This window comes from Danio aesculapii, chromosome 4, assembly GCF_903798145.1.
Source record: "Danio aesculapii chromosome 4, fDanAes4.1, whole genome shotgun sequence".
Lineage (NCBI taxonomy): Eukaryota > Metazoa > Chordata > Actinopteri > Cypriniformes > Danionidae > Danio > Danio aesculapii.
Genome location: NC_079438.1, coordinates 26,695,632 through 26,714,434, shown reverse-complemented (window position 1 = coordinate 26,714,434; position 18,803 = coordinate 26,695,632). Strand labels below are relative to the sequence as shown.

At 44.4% G+C, this 18,803-nt stretch overlaps 13 non-coding genes across 13 annotated transcripts; all 13 read right to left on the bottom strand.

The window, feature by feature from the left end:
* Nucleotides 1–241: 241 nt before the first annotated feature.
* LOC130224141 (U4 spliceosomal RNA) lies at nucleotides 242–382 on the bottom strand. The gene has a single exon (XR_008837216.1). It is a non-coding gene; the product is annotated as a U4 spliceosomal RNA (small nuclear RNA).
* A 5,922-nt stretch (nucleotides 383–6,304) lies between these two features.
* trnas-aga (transfer RNA serine (anticodon AGA)) lies at nucleotides 6,305–6,386 on the bottom strand. Its single transcript has one exon. It is a non-coding gene; the product is annotated as a tRNA-Ser (tRNA).
* Nucleotides 6,387–8,650: 2,264 nt separating this feature from the next.
* On the bottom strand, nucleotides 8,651–8,722 carry trnah-gug (transfer RNA histidin (anticodon GUG)). Its single transcript has one exon. It is a non-coding gene; the product is annotated as a tRNA-His (tRNA).
* Nucleotides 8,723–10,691: 1,969 nt separating this feature from the next.
* On the bottom strand, nucleotides 10,692–10,764 carry trnak-uuu (transfer RNA lysine (anticodon UUU)). The gene has a single exon. It is a non-coding gene; the product is annotated as a tRNA-Lys (tRNA).
* A 504-nt stretch (nucleotides 10,765–11,268) lies between these two features.
* Nucleotides 11,269–11,340, bottom strand: trnah-gug (transfer RNA histidin (anticodon GUG)). The gene has a single exon. It is a non-coding gene; the product is annotated as a tRNA-His (tRNA).
* A 198-nt stretch (nucleotides 11,341–11,538) lies between these two features.
* trnas-aga (transfer RNA serine (anticodon AGA)) lies at nucleotides 11,539–11,620 on the bottom strand. The gene has a single exon. It is a non-coding gene; the product is annotated as a tRNA-Ser (tRNA).
* A 1,689-nt stretch (nucleotides 11,621–13,309) lies between these two features.
* Nucleotides 13,310–13,382, bottom strand: trnak-uuu (transfer RNA lysine (anticodon UUU)). The gene has a single exon. It is a non-coding gene; the product is annotated as a tRNA-Lys (tRNA).
* A 504-nt stretch (nucleotides 13,383–13,886) lies between these two features.
* trnah-gug (transfer RNA histidin (anticodon GUG)) lies at nucleotides 13,887–13,958 on the bottom strand. Its single transcript has one exon. It is a non-coding gene; the product is annotated as a tRNA-His (tRNA).
* Nucleotides 13,959–14,156: 198 nt separating this feature from the next.
* On the bottom strand, nucleotides 14,157–14,238 carry trnas-aga (transfer RNA serine (anticodon AGA)). Its single transcript has one exon. It is a non-coding gene; the product is annotated as a tRNA-Ser (tRNA).
* A 1,120-nt stretch (nucleotides 14,239–15,358) lies between these two features.
* trnak-uuu (transfer RNA lysine (anticodon UUU)) lies at nucleotides 15,359–15,431 on the bottom strand. Its single transcript has one exon. It is a non-coding gene; the product is annotated as a tRNA-Lys (tRNA).
* A 1,461-nt stretch (nucleotides 15,432–16,892) lies between these two features.
* On the bottom strand, nucleotides 16,893–16,965 carry trnak-uuu (transfer RNA lysine (anticodon UUU)). The gene has a single exon. It is a non-coding gene; the product is annotated as a tRNA-Lys (tRNA).
* A 504-nt stretch (nucleotides 16,966–17,469) lies between these two features.
* trnah-gug (transfer RNA histidin (anticodon GUG)) lies at nucleotides 17,470–17,541 on the bottom strand. Its single transcript has one exon. It is a non-coding gene; the product is annotated as a tRNA-His (tRNA).
* A 198-nt stretch (nucleotides 17,542–17,739) lies between these two features.
* Nucleotides 17,740–17,821, bottom strand: trnas-aga (transfer RNA serine (anticodon AGA)). The gene has a single exon. It is a non-coding gene; the product is annotated as a tRNA-Ser (tRNA).
* Between the last annotated feature and the right edge of the window lie 982 nt (nucleotides 17,822–18,803).

Below are 18,803 nucleotides of genomic sequence, written 5' to 3'. Positions count from 1 at the left end.
GACCGCTAATCCACTGTGCTCCGTCTGTGTGGGTTCAAATCCCATTCTCGTCGTTCAATTGCTTTAGCATTTTAGAGAGCCTGGTGCTTCCATGGAAGGTTTCTTACACGCACTCTGCTTGCATTCTGAAGAACGTTACGGTACAGGTTAATCCAGCCTGCTGCATGTTTAGGAGCTCAACGGAAGTTGCAACATGTTAAAGAAACAGAAGCACAGCTATCCTTTTCAACAGAACATTAAGCCTACTGAAAGGCTGACAAAAATTGCCAGAGCTGACTGTATTTCAAGTCATCTCAGCGAGGTATTGGGTAAAGTTTTCAACCAGCAATGATCACGCCTCGGATAGACCTCATAGGCTACGATATTGCCTCTGCGAAAGAATAGCTGGAACAGCTATGAACTCTTCTGTGTACCAATCTGGACATGCAACGACAAGGTGGCATCAAACTTTAAACTGCCTGCAATCAGCCCTCTGGCACCAATGAGTGCATGCTGTGTCTGCAGAACAGGGTATTGATTTGTCCAAAAATAATTACTTATACATTGTTTTATTTTTACTTAAAGAAAAGTATACACTACTTATGTGAATCTGGGAGAAGAGAATTGTGGGTAAAGGGGGCGGAGTCACAACGCTGAACGGCAGAGAAAAGGGTTGAGATTGGGATGTATTTATTGGGCTGTACAGGGATTGGGGTAAGGTAATGAAGAATGCAAGGGCACTGAAACCATATTTTGACAGAAATCCAAGGTCAGCTATGCTGCCGTTTTTAGACTCAGGCATTCTGTCTAGTTTCTCTCCAACAAAACCAGAAGAAACATGTTGCAGTTAATGTTGAACAATAAAGCCTGGTTTATACTTCTGTGTCAAGTGATCAGCGTGATCCACGGCGCAAGCCTTGCGCGTAGCCATGCACTTATACTTCTGCGCACTGTTTCTGTTGCTCTGCAATACACTTCCGAAACGCTAGCTGGCAGTAGGTGTTTATGTTTCTCTGTGTTGAGTTTCTTCGCTGGTGTTTTGTTTTTTTCTGAACGCTTCCTTAATGTGCATGTGGCTCAAATTCGCTCATTTTGAGGCAGGAACCAGTGGACGTGCAACAACTTTAACTAGACTATTAAAGTTTGAGGACAAACTTTGAGGCTGGCTTGACAAAGCCTTGGTAATAGTTTATTTAGTTTAAACAGTTTTAAAATGTATATAGATAGATAGATAGATAGATAGATAGATAGATAGATAGATAGATAGATAGATAGATAGATAGAGAGAGAGAATTAGCATGAATTCTAGCATGAATTAGCATGTGATTAGCATGATTCTAGCATGAATTAGCATGTTTCTATCATGATTCTAGCATGAATTAGCATGTTACTACCAAGATTCTAGCATTAATTAGCATGTTACCAGCATGATTCTAACATGATTTAGCATGTTACTAGCATGATTCTAGCATGAATTAGCATGTTACTAGCATGATTCTAGCATGAACTAGCATGATTCTAGCATGAATTAGTCTGTTACTAGCATGATTCTAGCATGAATTAGCATGTTACTAGCATGATTCTAGCATGAATTAGCATGTTACTAGCATGATTCTAGCGTGAAATAGCATGTTACTAGCATGATTCTAGCATGAATTAGCATGTTACTAGCATGATTCTATCATGAATTAGCATCGTTCTAGCATGAATTAGCATGTTACTAGCATGATTCTAGCATGAATTAGCATGTTACTAGCATGATTCTAGCATGAATTAGCATCGTTCTAGCATGAATTAGCATGTTACTAGCATGATTCTAGCATGAATTAGCATGTTACTAGCATGATTCTAGCATGAATTAGCATGTTACTAGCATGATTCTAGCATGAATTAGCATGTAACTAGCACGATTCTAGCATGAATTAGCATGTTACTAGCATGATTCTAGCATGAATTAGCATGTTACTAGCATGATTCTAGCATGAATTAGTATGTTACTAGCATGATTCTAGCATGAAATAGCATGTTATTAGCATGTTACTAGCATGATTCTAGCATGAATTAGCATCGTTTTAGCATGAATTAGCATGTTACTAGCATGATTCTAGCATGAATTAGCATGTTACTAGCATGATTCTAGCATGAATTAGCATGTTACTAGCATGATTCTAGCATGAATTAGCATGTTACTAGCATGATTCTAGCATGAATTAGCATCGTTCTAACATGAATTAGCATGTTACTAGCATGATTCTAGCATGAATTAGCATGTTACTAGCATGATTCTAGCATGAATTAGCATGTTACTAGCATGATTCTAGCATGAATTAGCATGTTACTAGCATGATTCTAGCATGAATTAGCATGATTCTAGCATGAATTAGCATGTTACTAGCAGGATTCTAGCATGAATTAGCATGTTACTAGCATGATTCTAGCATGAATTAGCATGTTACTAGCATGATTCTAGCATGAATTAGCATCGTTCTAGCATGATTCTAGCATGAACTAGCATGTTACTAGCATGATTCTAGCATGAATTAGCATGTTACTATTATGATTCTAGCATGAAATAGCATCGTTCTAGCACGAATTAGCATGTAACTAGCATGATTCTAGCATGAATTAGCATGTTACTAGCATGATTCTAGCATGAATTAGCATGTTACTAGCATGATTCTAGCATGAATTAGCCTGTTAGTAGCATGACTCTAGCATAAATTAGCATAGTTTTAGCATGAATTAGCATGTTACTAGCATGAATTAGCATGTTACTAGCATGACTCTAGCATGAATTAGCATGTTCTTAGATGGATAGATAGATAGATAGATAGATAGATAGATAGACAGACAGACAGACAGACAGACAGACAGACAGACAGACAGATAGATAGATAGATAGATAGATAGATAGGTAGATAGATAGATAGATAGATAGATAGATAGATAGATAGATAGATAGATAGATAGATAGATAGATAAAAACAGTTGATAGATAGATAGATAGATAGATAGATAGATAGATAGATAGATAGATAGATAGATAGATAGATAGATAGATAGATAGATAGATAGATAAAAACAGTTGATAGATAGATAGATAGATAGATAGATAGATAGATAGATAGATAGATAGATAGATAGATAGATAGATAGATAGATAGATAGATAGATAGATAAAAACAGTTGATAGATAGATAGATAGATAGATAGATAGATAGATAGATAGATAGATAGATAGATAGATAGATAGATAAAAACAGTTGATAGATAGATAGATAGATAGATAGATAGATAGATAGATAGATAGATAGATAGATAGATAGATAGATAGATAGTTAAAGCTCATTCATAAGTATGACAGTCTGATGGAAAGCTATGAGGTCACAAAGTTTGATCTAATGTTAAGTCAATGACAGTCTTTTGCAATGGAAGTCTATGGGACAGTTGTTGCTAGGGTGCAGTATCTAGTTGTTAGGGTGTGGCTAGAAAGTTAAAAGCTCATCAGTGATTGGCAGTTTGGTAGTCTGAGTTAAATGAGCCCAGTTAGACGTCAGTGTGACACTCTGATGCAGAGTTATGAGCTCACAGAGTTTGATTCAATGTTAAGTCAATGACAGTCTTTTGCAATGGAAGTCTATGGGACAGTTTCTAGGGTCCAAAAGTGGTTGCTAGGGCGTGGCTAGAAAGTTTAAAGGTGATCAGTCATTGGCAGATTGATAGTCTGAGTTAAATGAGCCCAGTTAGAAGTCTGTGCGACAGTCTGACGCAGAGTTATGCGCTCACAAAGTTTGATCCCATGTTAAGTCTATGGGATTTTTCCGGTGGTCCCGGGGGTGTTTTCGGAAAACCGAAAGTCGGATCAGTCGGAAAAGATATAGCAATCCGAGTCCGAATAGTTCGGAGGTCTGGTGCGAGTTTGGTGGTCATAGCTCGAAAGCTCTAGGAGGAGATAGAGTTTAATTTTTAGTCTCAGAAGAAGAAGAATAATAAAAAAAAATAATAATAAAAAAAATAATAAGTTTAAATAGGATAACAGTAGGTTGGCTTTGACAAGCCAGCCTAATTAAAAGGTAAACAAAAAACAACAGTCTCCATCTCCTTCATGGGACTCCACACTTTTTTCTGTGTTGAGTTTCTTCGCTGGTGTTTTGGGTTGCAAAACTTTACTGTAAGACATTTTTCAGATCATGGTGATTTTTTAACTGACTGAAGTTTCTATTGCTGACTACATAATGTTGAGTCCTAACATCCGCTTTAAAAATCTGAACTTCCCATCACCAGACCGGCTTAATAATTCAGAGGCTTCTGGGCACAATGTCTTGTAGGCAACCGCCTAGCGACAAATTAGCAACCGTCTAGCAACCACCTAGCAACACCTAAGCAACCGCCTAGCAACGCCTTAGCAACCTCCTAGCAACCACATAGCAACCGCCAAGCAACACCTTAGCAACCGCCTAGCAACACCTTAGCAACTACCTAGCAACGCCTTAGCAACCACATAGCAACACCTTAGCAACCACATAGCAACACCTTACCAACTGCTTAGCAACACCTTAGCAAACACCTAGCAACTACATAGCAACACCTTAACAACTGCCTAGCAACACCTTAGCAACCACCTAGCAACTACATAGCAACCGCCTAGCAACCACATAGCAACACCTTAGCAACCACCTAGCAACACCTTAGCAACATCTTAGCAACAGCCTACCAACCGCCTAGCAACACCTTAGCAACACCTTAGCAACCGCCTAGCAACACCTTAGCAACTACATAGCAACCACCTAGCAACACCTTAGCAACCGCCTAGCAACAACTTAGCAACCGCATAGCAACCTCTTAGCAACACCTTAGCAACCACCTAGCAACTACATAGCAACACCTTAGCAACTGCCTAGCAACACCTTAGCAACCACCTAGCAACACCTTAGCAACCACATAGCAACACCTTAGCAACCGCCTAGCATCACCTTAGCAACTGCATAGACACCACCTAGCAACACCTTAGCAACCGCCTTAGCAACCACCTAGCAACACCTTAGCAACCACCTAGCAACACCTTAGCAACCACCTAGCAACACCTTAGCAACCACTTAGCAACCGCCTAGCAACACCTTAGCAACTGCATAGCAACCACTTAGCAACACCTTAGCAACCGCATAGCAACACCTTAGCAACCACTTAGCAACCGCCTAGCAACACCTTAGCAACCGCCTAGCAACACCTTAGCAACCACCTAGCAACACCTTAGCAACCACATAGCAACACCTTAGCAACTACCTAGCAACGCCTTAGCAACCACATAGCAACACCTTAGCAACCACCTAGCAACCACATAGCAACACCTTAGCAATCGCCTAGCAACACCTTAGCAACCGCCTAGCAACCTCTTAGCAACTGCATAGCAACCACCTAGCAACACCTTTGCAACCACCTTGCAATACCCTAGCAACCGCCTAGCAACACCTTAGCAACCGCATAGCAACCACCTAGCAACACCTTAGCAACCACTTAGCAACCACCTAGCAATAACCGACTGAGCTACCCGGGCTCCATGGCTGTGCCTTGCAAGTAGGCAAGGTTTAGGGTTGTGGTCGGCGCAGACCTTTACGGTACACAAAAGTTTACCGTGAGGTGGGGTTTGGACTTGTGGTTGGTGTAGATGTTGCTAAAACACAACAGGTTACTGTGAGGTTGGGTTTATGGTTGTTGTAGGTGTAGACGTCAGTAAAACACAGTAGTTTGGACTCAATGTCATATAGGAGACAAAAAGATCAATGACAACTGCAGAAGGTCTTTCTGTTGTTGTGGCAATAAATGGAGACTTAACCATTGAAACGATTCCTTCCATGCCTTAGAAGCGTGACTTGATCAATGCTTACCTACACAGCATGCTGTCAAAGGACCCGCTGCTCATATCGAATCCCTAGTCTTCCACACTTTAGGAAACGTAAACATTCAGGACGTGCCATTAGCACAGCCTGCACTAAAAGGAGGCTGGAGATTACGGATGGCATCACAGAGTGCAACGTCAATGCCACCTTGAAAAGCATGCCGTGACCCGGATTCGAGCCGGGGTTGCTGCGGCCACAACGCAGAGTACTAACCACTATACGATCACGGCGAGCTACGGGACAGCCGCTGGAACCTCGCTCTCTGTCATACGTCTTTGAAAATGGAGGGCCCCCAGGGCAGTCAGTTTGCGCGCGCTGCGGTTTTATTTTTGTTGCTTTTGGCTACCAGCACATCCCTTTTTCCCAGAAACACTGGGGTTGCAAACAATCAAGGAAAGTCGCAAACTAAATCCTGCGCGCATCCTGGACGTAGTCAGCAGGATTCGAACCTGCGCGGGGAGACCCCAATGGATTTCTAGTCCATCGCCTTAACCACTCGGCCACGACTACGAAGCTTGACCATTCCATTGTGCTCTTGCCTGGCGCATTGGTCGTGCTGCCCGATGAAATGTAGAGCAAGCAAGAGCTCACCAGCAATAGATGTCGCTTATAGGGATGGTATGCAGTTTAACCCAAAGAATGACCAGTCTGTCAGACGAAGAAGAGCCGGAGTCAGAGATTTATATAAATAAATAAAGGTTACTGAAGATAGTTTGCAGTTACATCAGCAGAAGCCAGCTTCAACACTCGCCATGACTTCCTAGGCCGCTCTGCTTACAATCACAAATCAATAACAATTTTACTCTCACATAAGGTCATTAACTGCGTCACGCATATAGGTGTTCTAACCTGATTGGATAAAACACAGATAGACTAGGAAAATGTCCACGTGGGGTGCATGCGTACAATTCTGAACAGTATCTCAAGCATAAACGTCAGACATCCACTAGACTGTTCAGAGCTGACTCCAGACCTATGAAACGGATCCACAATCAAATAGAACACACACACTTAAAGAACAATCTGTTTCTTATCCGAGGCTGAGTGTAGTCTCAGCCGTCTTTATCAAAACTGGTTAAAAACTGGTATAATCTACATTCAGGCAGTTATATCCTTACTACACAAAGTCTATCTTGAATAAAAAGTAGAATCACCTTAAAAGAATTAACCGTAAAAACAGCAAGATCCCTTAAGACATTTTAGATAGTATTAACTCTTAGAAATAACAACGGAGACAGTTGCTTCCGGTCCTCAGCCCTCAGCTCCACTCAAGGCCTCCGTGACCTCTGACTTAGGTTGGTGGCTCCTGAAAAAGTTATAAAGAGACAGGCAAACGCACTGAACGTTCTTATATTAAGCAATGTGTTAACTTATTCATTAGTTAAAATCAATTCAAAGTTAATTACTCATTCAGATAATCAAATAATTATATAAAAATAATGAGAAACAAGATGATGAGGAAAGGATAAACGTTGATTCATGCTGAGATGGATAGGAAGGTAGAAATCCAAATCCTCCACGCTCTACAAAAGTTGGCTTACACACCCAAACAGGGACTTGAACCCAGGAACGTCAGATGAAAAGTCTGACGCTCTACCGTCTGAGTTATCCGCGATCACTGGGGGATTAGCTTAGATTTAAGCACTTGTGACGTGTCACAGTAGCAGCGTGCACTGAAAAGTGGGCTGTACAAAACAGGTGGCAAGAGGGGGGCGTGATGCCAATGTCACCGTAAGGAATCCTGCCGTGACCCTGATTCGAAGCGGGGTTGCTGCGGCTACAATGCAGAGTACTGACCACAATCCGATCACGGCGAGTTACCGGACAGCCGGCGTGGTCCCTGTGCGACATGTTCCTCCCTCTGATTTGCCCCTTTCGGTTCAGTGAGCGCACGCTGTTGTTTTTCTCCTCCTACCAGCACGACGCTTTTCCCAAGTAACGCTGGAATTGCAAACATTTGATGACTGTTGCAAGTTTAAAAAGGAAGAGAACGAGCACGTGGTCTGCAGGACTCGAACCAGCGCGAGAAGACCCCAACGGATTTCTAATGCATCATCTTAACCACTCGGCCGCAACTACAAGACTCCCTGTGCCCTCCATGTCCTCATGCCTAGTACACGTGTTGTGCATCCACATGAAACTTTCAGCAAGCGATAGCTCACTGGCAAAAACTGTGGCTCCACAAGAAGAGCCTTACACGCCCAAGCAGGGACTTGAACCCTGGACCCTCAGATTAAAAGTCTGATGCTCTACCGACTGAGCTACCGGGCTCCATGGCTGTGCCACGCAAGTAGGCAAGGTTTAGGGTTGTGGTCGACGCAGACCTTTACGGTACACAAAAGTTTACCGTGAGGTGGGGTTTGGAATTGTGGTTGGTGTAGATGTTGCTAAAACACAACAGGTTACTGTGAGGTTGGGTTTATGGTTGTTGTAGGTGTAGACGTCAGTAAAACACAGTAGTTTGGACTCAATGTCATATAGGAGACAAAAAGATCAACGACAACTGCAGAAGGTCTTTCTGTTGTTGTGGCAATAAATGGAGACTTAACCATTGAAACGATTCCTTCCATGCCTTAGAAGCGTGACTTGATCAATGCTTACCTACACAGCATGCTGGCATCAAAGGACCCGCTGCTCATATCGAATCCCTAGTCTTCCACACTTTAGGAAACGTAAACATTCAGGACGTGCCATTAGCACAGCCTGCACTAAAAGGAGGCTGGAGATTACGGATGGCATCGCAGAGTGCAACGTCAATGCCACCTTGAAAAGCATGCCGTGACCCGGATTCGAACCGGGGTTGCTGCGGCCACAACGCAGAGTACTAACCACTATACGATCACGGCGAGCTACGGGACAGCCGCTGGAGCCTCGCTCTCTGTCATACGTCTTTGAAAATGGAGGGCGCCCAGGGCAGTCAGTTTGCGCGCGCTGCGGTTTTATTTTTGTTGCTTTTGCCTACCAGCACATCCCTTTTCCCCAGAAACACTGGGGTTGCAAACAATCAAGGAAAGTCGCAAACTAAATCCTGCGCGCATCCTGGACGTAGTCAGCAGGATTCGAACTCTGCGCGGGGAGACCCCAATGGATTTCTAGTCCATCGCCTTAACCACTCGGCCACGACTACGAAGCTTGACCATTCCATTGTGCTCTTGCCTGGCGCATTGGTCGTGCTGCCCGATGAAATGTAGAGCAAGCAAGAGCTCACCAGCAATAGATGTCGCTTATAGGGATGGTATGCAGTTTAACCCAAAGAATGACCAGTCTGTCAGACGAAGAAGAGCCGGAGTCAGAGATTTATATAAATAAATAAAGGTTACTGAAGATAGTTTGCAGTTACATCAGCAGAAGCCAGCTTCAACACTCGCCATGACTTCCTAGGCCGCTCTGCTTACAATCACAAATCAATAACAATTTTACTCTCACATAAGGTCATTAACTGCGTCACGCATATAGGTGTTCTAACCTGATTGGATAAAACACAGATAGACTAGGAAAATGTCCACGTGGGGTGCGTGCGTACAATTCTGAACAGTATCTCAAGCATAAACGTCAGACATCCACTAGACTGTTCAGAGCTGACTCCAGACCTATGAAACGGATCCACAATCAAATAGAACACACACACTTAAAGAACAATCTGTTTCTTATCCGAGGCTGAGTGTAGTCTCAGCCGTCTTTATCAAAACTGGTTAAAAACTGGTATAATCTACATTCAGGCAGTTATATCCTTACTACACAAAGTCTATCTTGAATAAAAAGTAGAATCACCTTAAAAGAATTAACCGTAAAAACAGCAAGATCCCTTAAGACATTTTAGATAGTATTAACTCTTAGAAATAACAACGGAGACAGTTGCTTCCGGTCCTCAGCCCTCAGCTCCACTCAAGGCCTCCGTGACCTCTGACTTAGTTTGGTGGCTCCTGAAAAAGTTATAAAGAGACAGGCAAACGCACTGAACGTTCTTATATTAAGCAATGTGTTAACTTATTCATTAGTTAAAATCAATTCAAAGTTAATTACTCATTCAGATAATCAAATAATTATATAAAAATAATGAGAAACAAGATGATGAGGAAAGGATAAACGTTGATTCATGCTGAGATGGATAGGAAGGTAGAAATCCGAATCCTCCACGCTCTACAAAAGTTGGCTTACACACCCAAACAGGGACTTGAACCCAGGAACGTCAGATGAAAAGTCTGACGCTCTACCGTCTGAGTTATCCGCGATCACTGGGGGATTAGCTTAGATTTAAGCACTTGTGACGTGTCACAGTAGCAGCGTGCACTGAAAAGTGGGCTGTACAAAACAGGTGGCAAGAGGGGGGCGTGATGCCAATGTCACCGTAAGGAATCCTGCCGTGACCCTGATTCGAAGCGGGGTTGCTGAGGCTACAATGCAGAGTACTGACCACAATCCGATCACGGCGAGTTACCGGACAGCCGTCGTGGTCCCTGTGCGACATGTTCCTCCCTCTGATTTGCCCCTTTCGGTTCAGTGAGCGCACGCTGTTGTTTTTCTCCTCCTACCAGCACGACGCTTTTCCCAAGTAACGCTGGAATTGCAAACATTTGATGACTGTTGCAAGTTTAAAAAGGAAGAGAACGAGCACGTGGTCTGCAGGACTCGAACCAGCGCGAGAAGACCCCAACGGATTTCTAATGCATCATCTTAACCACTCGGCCGCAACTACAAGACTGCCTGTGCTCTCCATGTCCTCATGCCTAGTACACGTGTTGTGCATCCAGATGAAACTTTCAGCAAGCGATAGCTCCCTGGCAAAAACTGTGGCTCCACAAGAAGAGCCTTACACGCCCAAGCAGGGACTTGAACCCTGGACCCTCAGATTAAAAGTCTGATGCTCTACCGACTGAGCTACCCGGGCTCCATGGCTGTGCCACGCAAGTAGGCAAGGTTTAGGGTTGTGGTCGACGCAGACCTTTACGGTACACAAAAGTTTACCGTGAGGTGGGGTTTGGAATTGTGGTTGGTGTAGATGTTGCTAAAACACAACAGGTTACTGTGAGGTTGGGTTTATGGTTGTTGTAGGTGTAGACGTCAGTAAAACACAGTAGTTTGGACTCAATGTCATATAGGAGACAAAAAGATCAATGACAACTGCAGAAGGTCTTTCTGTTGTTGTGGCAATAAATGGAGACTTAACCATTGAAACGATTCCTTCCATGCCTTAGAAGCGTGACTTGATCAATGCTTACCTACACAGCATGCTGGCATCAAAGGACCCGCTGCTCATATCGAATCCCTAGTCTTCCACACTTTAGGAAACGTAAACATTCAGGACGTGCCATTAGCACAGCCTGCACTAAAAGGAGGCTGGAGATTACGGATGGCATCACAGAGTGCAATGTCAATGCCACCTTGAAAAGCATGCCGTGACCCGGATTCGAACCGGGGTTGCTGCGGCCACAACGCAGAGTACTAACCACTATACGATCACGGCGAGCTACGGGACAGCCGCTGGAGCCTCGCTCTCTGTCATACGTCTTTGAAAATGGAGGGCGCCCAGGGCAGTCAGTTTGCGCGCGCTGCGGTTTTATTTTTGTTGCTTTTGCCTACCAGCACATCCCTTTTCCCCAGAAACACTGGGGTTGCAAACAATCAAGGAAAGTCGCAAACTAAATCCTGCGCGCATCCTGGACGTAGTCAGCAGGATTCGAACCTGCGCGGGGAGACCCCAATGGATTTCTAGTCCATCGCCTTAACCACTCGGCCACGACTACGAAGCTTGACCATTCCATTGTGCTCTTGCCTGGCGCATTGGTCGTGCTGCCCGATGAAATGTAGAGCAAGCAAGAGCTCACCAGCAATAGATGTCGCTTATAGGGATGGTATGCAGTTTAACCCAAAGAATGACCAGTCTGTCAGACGAAGAAGAGCCGGAGTCAGAGATTTATATAAATAAATAAAGGTTACTGAAGATAGTTTGCAGTTACATCAGCAGAAGCCAGCTTCAACACTCGCCATGACTTCCTAGGCCGCTCTGCTTACAATCACAAATCAATAACAATTTTACTCTCACATAAGGTCATTAACTGCGTCACGCATATAGGTGTTCTAACCTGATTGGATAAAACACAGATAGACTAGGAAAATGTCCACGTGGGGTGCGTGCGTACAATTCTGAACAGTATCTCAAGCATAAACGTCAGACATCCACTAGACTGTTCAGAGCTGACTCCAGACCTATGAAACGGATCCACAATCAAATAGAACACACACACTTAAAGAACAATCTGTTTCTTATCCGAGGCTGAGTGTAGTCTCAGCCGTCTTTATCAAAACTGGTTAAAAACTGGTATAATCTACATTCAGGCAGTTATATCCTTACTACACAAAGTCTATCTTGAATAAAAAGTAGAATCACCTTAAAAGAATTAACCGTAAAAACAGCAAGATCCCTTAAGACATTTTAGATAGTATTAACTCTTAGAAATAACAACGGAGACAGTTGCTTCCGGTCCTCAGCCCTCAGCTCCACTCAAGGCCTCCGTGACCTCTGACTTAGTTTGGTGGCTCCTGAAAAAGTTATAAAGAGACAGGCAAACGCACTGAACGTTCTTATATTAAGCAATGTGTTAACTTATTCATTAGTTAAAATCAATTCAAAGTTAATTACTCATTCAGATAATCAAATAATTATATAAAAATAATGAGAAACAAGATGATGAGGAAAGGATAAACGTTGATTCATGCTGAGATGGATAGGAAGGTAGAAATCCGAATCCTCCACGCTCTACAAAAGTTGGCTTACACACCCAAACAGGGACTTGAACCCAGGAACGTCAGATGAAAAGTCTGACGCTCTACCGTCTGAGTTATCCGCGATCACTGGGGGATTAGCTTAGATTTAAGCACTTGTGACGTGTCACAGTAGCAGCGTGCACTGAAAAGTGGGCTGTACAAAACAGGTGGCAAGAGGGGGGCGTGATGCCAATGTCACCGTAAGGAATCCTGCCGTGACCCTGATTCGAAGCGGGGTTGCTGCGGCTACAATGCAGAGTACTGACCACAATCCGATCACGGCGAGTTACCGGACAGCCGTCGTGGTCCCTGTGCGACATGTTCCTCCCTCTGATTTGCCCCTTTCGGTTCAGTGAGCGCACGCTGTTGTTTTTCTCCTCCTACCAGCACGACGCTTTTCCCAAGTAACGCTGGAATTGCAAACATTTGATGACTGTTGCAAGTTTAAAAAGGAAGAGAACGAGCACGTGGTCTGCAGGACTCGAACCAGCGCGAGAAGACCCCAACGGATTTCTAATGCATCATCTTAACCACTCGGCCGCAACTACAAGACTGCCTGTGCTCTCCATGTCCTCATGCCTAGTACACGTGTTGTGCATCCAGATGAAACTTTCAGCAAGCGATAGCTCACTGAGCAAAAACTGTGGCTCCACAAGAAGAGCCTTACACGCCCAAGCAGGGACTTGAACCCTGGACCCTCAGATTAAAAGTCTGATGCTCTACCGACTGAGCTACCCGGGCTCCATGGCTGTGCCATGCAAGTAGGCAAGGTTTAGGGTTGTGGTCGACGCAGACCTTTACGGTACACAAAAGTTTACCGTGAGGTGGGGTTTGGAATTGTGGTTGGTGTAGATGTTGCTAAAACACAACAGGTTACTGTGAGGTTGGGTTTATGGTTGTTGTAGGTGTAGACGTCAGTAAAACACAGTAGTTTGGACTCAATGTCATATAGGAGACAAAAAGATCAATGACAACTGCAGAAGGTCTTTCTGTTGTTGTGGCAATAAATGGAGACTTAACCATTGAAACGATTCCTTCCATGCCTTAGAAGCGTGACTTGATCAATGCTTACCTACACAGCATGCTGGCATCAAAGGACCCGCTGCTCATATCGAATCCCTAGTCTTCCACACTTTAGGAAACGTAAACATTCAGGACGTGCCATTAGCACAGCCTGCACTAAAAGGAGGCTGGAGATTACGGATGGCATCACAGAGTGCAACGTCAATGCCACCTTGAAAAGCATGCCGTGACCCGGATTCGAACCGGGGTTGCTGCGGCCACAACGCAGAGTACTAACCACTATACGATCACGGCGAGCTACGGGACAGCCGCTGGAGCCTCGCTCTCTGTCATACGTCTTTGAAAATGGAGGGCGCCCGGGGCAGTCAGTTTGCGCGCGCTGCGGTTTTATTTTTGTTGCTTTTGCCTACCAGCACATCCCTTTTCCCCAGAAACACTGGGGTTGCAAACAATCAAGGAAAGTCGCAAACTAAATCCTGCGCGCATCCTGGACGTAGTCAGCAGGATTCGAACCTGCGCGGGGAGACCCCAATGGATTTCTAGTCCATCGCCTTAACCACTCGGCCACGACTACGAAGCTTGACCATTCCATTGTGCTCTTGCCTGGCGCATTCGTCGTGCTGCCTATCTTGAATAAAAAGTAGAATCACCTTAAAAGAATTAACCGTAAAAACAGCAAGATCCCTTAAGACATTTTAGATAGTATTAACTCTTAGAAATAACAACGGAGACAGTTGCTTCCGGTCCTCAGCCCTCAGCTCCACTCAAGGCCTCCGTGACCTCTGACTTAGTTTGGTGGCTCCTGAAAAAGTTATAAAGAGACAGGCAAACGCACTGAACGTTCTTATATTAAGCAATGTGTTAACTTATTCATTAGTTAAAATCAATTCAAAGTTAATTACTCATTCAGATAATCAAATAATTATATAAAAATAATGAGAAACAAGATGATGAGGAAAGGATAAACGTTGATTCATGCTGAGATGGATAGGAAGGTAGAAATCCGAATCCTCCACGCTCTACAAAAGTTGGCTTACACACCCAAACAGGGACTTGAACCCAGGAACGTCAGATGAAAAGTCTGACGCTCTACCGTCTGAGTTATCCGCGATCACTGGGGGATTAGCTTAGATTTAAGCACTTGTGACGTGTCACAGTAGCAGCGTGCACTGAAAAGTGGGCTGTACAAAACAGGTGGCAAGAGGGGGGCGTGATGCCAATGTCACCGTAAGGAATCCTGCCGTGACCCTGATTCGAAGCGGGGTTGCTGCGGCTACAATGCAGAGTACTGACCACAATCCGATCACGGCGAGTTACCGGACAGCCGTCGTGGTCCCTGTGCGACATGTTCCTCCCTCTGATTTGCCCCTTTCGGTTCAGTGAGCGCACGCTGTTGTTTTTCTCCTCCTACCAGCACGACGCTTTTCCCAAGTAACGCTGGAATTGCAAACATTTGATGACTGTTGCAAGTTTAAAAAGGAAGAGAACGAGCACGTGGTCTGCAGGACTCGAACCAGCGCGAGAAGACCCCAACAGATTTCTAATGCATCATCTTAACCACTCGGCCGCAACTACAAGACTGCCTGTGCTCTCCATGTCCTCATGCCTAGTACACGTGTTGTGCATCCAGATGAAACTTTCAGCAAGCGATAGCTCACTGGCAAAAACTGTGGCTCCACAAGAAGAGCCTTACACGCCCAAGCAGGGACTTGAACCCTGGACCCTCAGATTAAAAGTCTGATGCTCTACCGACTGAGCTACCCGGGCTCCATGGCTGTGCCACGCAAGTAGGCAAGGTTTAGGGTTGCCTACAAAAGTTTACCGTGAGGTGGGGTTTGGAATTGTGGTTGGTGTAGATGTTGCTAAAACACAACAGGTTACTGTGAGGTTGGGTTTATGGTTGTTGTAGGTGTAGACGTCAGTAAAACACAGTAGTTTGGACTCAATGTCATATAGGAGACAAAAAGACATCCACTAGACTGTTCAGAGCTGACTCCAGACCTATGAAACGGATCCACAATCAAATAGAACACACACACTTAAAGAACAATCTGTTTCTTATCCGAGGCTGAGTGTAGTCTCAGCCGTCTTTATCAAAACTGGTTAAAAACTGGTATAATCTACATTCAGGCAGTTATATCCTTACTACACAAAGTCTATCTTGAATAAAAAGTAGAATCACCTTAAAAGAATTAACCGTAAAAACAGCAAGATCCCTTAAGACATTTTAGATAGTATTAACTCTTAGAAATAACAACGGAGACAGTTGCTTCCGGTCCTCAGCCCTCAGCTCCACTCAAGGCCTCCGTGACCTCTGACTTAGTTTGGTGGCTCCTGAAAAAGTTATAAAGAGACAGGCAAACGCACTGAACGTTCTTATATTAAGCAATGTGTTAACTTATTCATTAGTTAAAATCAATTCAAAGTTAATTACTCATTCAGATAATCAAATAATTATATAAAAATAATGAGAAACAAGATGATGAGGAAAGGATAAACGTTGATTCATGCTGAGATGGATAGGAAGGTAGAAATCCGAATCCTCCACGCTCTACAAAAGTTGGCTTACACGCCCAAACAGGGACTTGAACCCAGGAACGTCAGATGAAAAGTCTGACGCTCTACCGTCTGAGTTATCCGCGATCACTGGGGGATTAGCTTAGATTTAAGCACTTGTGACGTGTCACAGTAGCAGCGTGCACTGAAAAGTGGGCTGTACAAAACAGGTGGCAAGAGGGGGGCGTGATGCCAATGTCACCGTAAGGAATCCTGCCGTGACCCTGATTCGAAGCGGGGTTGCTGCGGCTACAATGCAGAGTACTGACCACAATCCGATCACGGCGAGTTACCGGACAGCCGTCGTGGTCCCTGTGCGACATGTTCCTCCCTCTGATTTGCCCCTTTCGGTTCAGTGAGCGCACGCTGTTGTTTTTCTCCTCCTACCAGCACGACGCTTTTCCCAAGTAACGCTGGAATTGCAAACATTTGATGACTGTTGCAAGTTTAAAAAGGAAGAGGAACGAGCACGTGGTCTGCAGGACTCGAACCAGCGCGAGAAGACCCCAACGGATTTCTAATGCATCATCTTAATCCACTCGGCCGCAACTACAAGACTGCCTGTGCTCTCCATGTCCTCATGCCTAGTACACGTGTTGTGCATCCAGATGAAACTTTCAGCAAGCGATAGCTCACTGGCAAAAACTGTGGCTCCACAAGAAGAGCCTTACACGCCCAAGCAGGGACTTGAACCCTGGACCCTCAGATTAAAAGTCTGATGCTCTACCGACTGAGCTACCCGGGCTCCATGGCTGTGCCTCGCAAGTAGGCAAGGTTTAGGGTTGTGGTCGGCGCAGACCTTTACGGTACACAAAAGTTTACCGTGAGGTGGGGTTTGGACTTGTGGTTGGTGTAGATGTTGCTAAAACACAACAGGTTACTGTGAGGTTGGGTTTATGGTTGTTGTAGGTGTAGACGTCAGTAAAACACAGTAGTTTGGACTCAATGTCATATAGGAGACAAAAAGATCAATGACAACTGCAGAAGGTCTTTCTGTTGTTGTGGCAATAAATGGAGACTTAACCATTGAAACGATTCCTTCCATGCCTTAGAAGCGTGACTTGATCAATGCTTACCTACACAGCATGCTGGCATCAAAGGACCCGCTGCTCATATCGAATCCCTAGTCTTCCACACTTTAGGAAACGTAAACATTCAGGACGTGCCATTAGCACAGCCTGCACTAAAAGGAGGCTGGAGATTACGGATGGCATCACAGAGTGCAACGTCAATGCCACCTTGAAAAGCATGCCGTGACCCGGATTCGAACCGGGGTTGCTGCGGCCACAACGCAGAGTACTAACCACTATACGATCACGGCGAGCTACGGGACAGCCGCTGGAGCCTCGCTCTCTGTCATACGTCTTTGAAAATGGAGGGCCCCCAGGGCAGTCAGTTTGCACGCGCTGCGGTTTTATTTTTGTTGCTTTTGCCTACCAGCACATCCCTTTTCCCCAGAAACACTGGGGTTGCAAACAATCAAGGAAAGTCGCAAACTAAATCCTGCGCGCAGCCTGGACGTAGTCGGCAGGATTCGAACCTGCGCGGGGAGACCCCAATGGATTTCTAGTCCATCGCCTTAACCACTCGGCCACGACTACGAAGCTTGACCATTCCATTGTGCTCTTGCCTGGCACATTGGTCGTGCTGCCCGATGACATGTAGAGCAAGCAAGAGCTCACCAGCAATAGATGTCGCTTATAGGGATGGTATGCAGTTTAACCCAAAGAATGACCAGTCTGTCAGACGAAGAAGAGCCGGAGTCAGAGATTTATATAAATAAATAAAGGTTACTGAAGATAGTTTGCAGTTACATCAGCAGAAGCCAGCTTCAACACTCGCCATGACTTCCTAGGCCGCTCTGCTTACAATCACAAATCAATAACAATTTTACTCTCACATAAGGTCATTAACTGCGTCACGCATATAGGTGTTCTAACCTGATTGGATAAAACACAGATAGACTAGGAAAATGTCCACGTGGGGTGCGTGCGTACAATTCTGAACAGTATCTCAAGCATAAACGTCAGACATCCACTAGACTGTTCAGAGCTGACTCCAGACCTATGAAACGGATCCACAATCAAATAGAACACACACACTTAAAGAATAATCTGTTTCTTATCCGAGGCTGAGTGTAGTCTCAGCCGTCTTTATCAAAACTGGTTAAAGACTGGTATAATCTACATTCAGGCAGTTATATCCTTACTACACAAAGTCTATCTTGAATAAAAAGTAGAATCACCTTAAAAGAATTAACCGTAAAAACAGCAAGATCCCTTAAGACATTTTAGATAGTATTAACTCTTAGAAATAACAACGGAGACAGTTGCTTCCGGTCCTCAGCCCTCAGCTCCACTCAAGGCCTCCGTGACCTCTGACTTAGTTTGGTGGCTCCTGAAAAAGTTATAAAGAGACAGGCAAACGCACTGAACGTTCTTATATTAAGCAATGTGTTAACTTATTCATTAGTTAAAATCAATTCAAAGTTAATTACTCATTCAGATAATCAAATAATTATATAAAAATAATGAGAAACAAGAGGAAAGGAAAGGATCATCATCTTAATCACTCGGCCGCAAC